This window comes from Callospermophilus lateralis, chromosome 4, assembly GCF_048772815.1.
Source record: "Callospermophilus lateralis isolate mCalLat2 chromosome 4, mCalLat2.hap1, whole genome shotgun sequence".
NCBI classification, from domain to species: domain Eukaryota; kingdom Metazoa; phylum Chordata; class Mammalia; order Rodentia; family Sciuridae; genus Callospermophilus; species Callospermophilus lateralis.
The window spans coordinates 69,708,678-69,711,617 of record NC_135308.1 but is presented as its reverse complement, the minus strand read 5'-3'; the positions used below and the strand labels follow the sequence as shown (position 1 = coordinate 69,711,617).

The 2,940-nt window shown below is 51.9% G+C and overlaps 1 long non-coding RNA gene across 1 annotated transcript; it reads right to left on the bottom strand.

The window, feature by feature from the left end:
• Nucleotides 1-290: 290 nt before the first annotated feature.
• On the bottom strand, nucleotides 291-1,831 carry LOC143396637 (uncharacterized). The gene is made up of 3 exons (XR_013091117.1): nucleotides 1,166-1,831; nucleotides 647-710; nucleotides 291-393 (listed from the first exon to the last, which is right to left on the bottom strand). It is a non-coding gene; the product is annotated as an uncharacterized LOC143396637 (long non-coding RNA).
• Nucleotides 1,832-2,940: the final 1,109 nt, after the last annotated feature.

The window sequence follows — 2,940 nt, the reverse complement described above, 5'->3', positions numbered from 1 at the left end:
GCTCAGAAAGCTGGGGCAAGGCTAGCAGCCCAGATAGAAAGGGGAGGGAGAGGAGGGTCTTTTAGGAATTCCGCTCTTGCTTTCCACTGACCTCTGCTCCTCTATTTAAGAAAATGGAGGACAGAAGTTGGTAACAGGGACAAACAGAATCCCAGCCCCTGCCTATATCCCCGCCTGGGCTTTGGAACTTTTCAAGTCAGAAACTCATAGCTTTATTTATCCTTTGGGCTCCCCAGGAAGAAATAGACGCTGGAACTCTGCCGAAAGCGCTGAGCAGCCTTACCTCATAAAACATATACCTTGAAGAAGCACCAGGCCCAAGTTGTAGGCAGTAAAGGGTCCTGTCAGCTCCAGAGAGCCCCATCAGGACGTGGAGCAGGAGCCCACCATCACCTGAAGGAGGCAGAGAACAACAAAGAGGGTGACAGGGAGCGGCAAGGGCACCAGGAACCAGGGATTTGTTTGTGAATCTAGAGAAGCAAAGGGCAGAGGTGACAGGCAGACTGGCCACCCACCTGCCCCGAGTCCTCCCATCAGCCAGCTCCAAGGCCCATTCGTCCCCACCTCTTGTTCCCCAAGCATCTGACATTAAGGCTGTGGCAGGTGAAAACAATGAAAACTTTCATTACATGATACCGTCTCCTACCTCCACGGCCTAAGGCCCAGTGTTTTTATTCCAGAGCTTTCCACGGTACTGGCATCATGAGCACCTGTAAGTAGAAGCAAAATCTGGGTCTTGTCCAAAACCACCACCCTCTCTACTTACTATTACCCACTGAGGGCCTATAGAACCTGGTTCCTCAGTCTCCCCGACCTGACCACCAGCCTCAGGGCCACCCCTCCATTCTTGCCTTCAAAGGTTGACTATGACCACCCACCATACTCCACTGGGGAGACCCCGTGGGCCCCACTTGTACCACACCTCACACCCTTCCTTCCTTTACTTGGAATTTCCGGCCCCTGGCCGTGACCTCTGAATTGCAGGGCCCAAGGAACAGAGATGTAGATACTGTGCATCAAGTCACAGACAGAGGGCACGAAGGTCCCCTAGTTTCCCTTTTCCCCTCCTCTCTTGCTCTGTGGGTCCAGATCTTTCTGAGCATCCCTGGCTCCTCCCACCTCTCACTGAGCCCAGCCACACCCAACCTTTCAGAGCCTAACTTACTCCTGTGGCTTCTCCTGGGCTCCTCGGGGTCTCCTCTGGTCAGTGATGGAAGCTGCTCTGGCCTCTCGGGGTCTTGCAGGCTGTTGATGTCTGAGTGAAGAGTCCTCTGGGCTCCAGGGTACACAGCTGACCTCAGGGCAGCCTCACCTCCCAGAATCTCTCTACTCCTGTGCTCTGACCTGTTGTCAGCCCCAGCCCCTACACACACACACACACACACGCATGCACAACCACACACATCCATGTCCATTCCCTGGCTGGGCACTCTGCCCTTCTCACAGCCCAAGGGAGAAAGAGAATAAAAGGCACCCAGGAGTGGGAGGTAGCCACTCAGAGGACAAGGGATGATGGCGGCAGCTCTCAAGAGGGGACAGGAGGAACTCAGGTGGTCAGTACTATGGGGAGGTGACCTCAGGACACATGGCCTCACACTCCTCCCTCTTACCAAAGACACTTCTATCCGAGGAGCACTATCCACTGGGACGTCACCTGCATCATGAGCTTCCCCAGGTTCGGCCACCCCCTATCACCTCAAGTTTAAGTCTTCTTCCTTTTTCTGCCACTCTTTCCCACGTGCTGAAGGGTTATGCTCCTTTCTGAGCCTTACGAGTCCTCTACAAGCCCCCTCCCCACCACACTCTCCACTCACTGATGGTCTGTCTAAAGGAGTACTGGGGTGACTGGAAACCCCAGGAGCAACCCTCTCCCTCCCAGCCCCCTCCACCAACCTGCACCACTGAGAAATGATTAAAATGGTTATTTGTCCAAATAGCCTCTCTTAGGTAACACCCTTCTCCTGGCTTTATAAAAGATGAGGGAAAGAAACCATTTTAGAAGCCAGATTGCTGAGTAAAGGAGTTGTGGAAGCCCCCACCTGAAATTGGACTCCACAATGATTCAAGGGCAGCTCCTAGAACCAGCTTCTTTAGAATACAGTGCCTTGGTTTCACCTTCATTTTAAAAAATATTTTTTATTTATAGATGGACACAATACCTTTGTTTATTTAGTTTTAGTAGATGGACACAGTACCTTTATTTTAGTTATTTATTTTTTATGTGGTGCTGAGGATGGACCCCAGAGCCTCACACATGCTAGGCAAGTGCTCTACCACTGAGCTACAACCCCAGCCCCTTGGTTTCCCCTTCTGACATGATGGCACCCTGTGGTCCTGCTAAGACTTATAAAGTCATTTGTATGTTAGCCCAGATCACAAGCTCAGAGCCAGAAGGATTAAGGGACTGGAAAACTCAGCAGAGATAATGGTTGTGTGCAAGCACACCTGGTCACACCTGCAGGCTACATGTGTGTACCTTTACACATACTGCGACAGACCTCATTCCAACCACCCTTGACACTGGAGGGCAGATTCCCAGCCAGGATCAGGCAGAAGACAAGGCCTTCCTTGTGAACCCCTCCCCCAACATGTCTGTGCTGTTTCCTAGAGAATCAAGCCAAATCTATTCCAATGGGGCTTCAGGGTTATCTCTGCTCCAGGCAGACCCTCCTCATCCAAGATCCACACTCCATTTACCACTCCCATGCTCTCCTGGTCTCCTCTCTCCCAGCCCAGCACACCCTCATATACCCATTCCTGCATCCCTGATATTCCCAGCTTCTTCCTTCACTTCCTGCTCAAACGGAAGTCCCACTTCTGACACCAAGTCTCCCTCTCCTCCTTTCCTCTTCACCCTCCGTGGTGAGCACTGTCTGTACCACCGACTTCAGCCTGAGAGTTTGGTCTTGCAAAGCAAATTGCAAGTCCTTGCAGGAAATG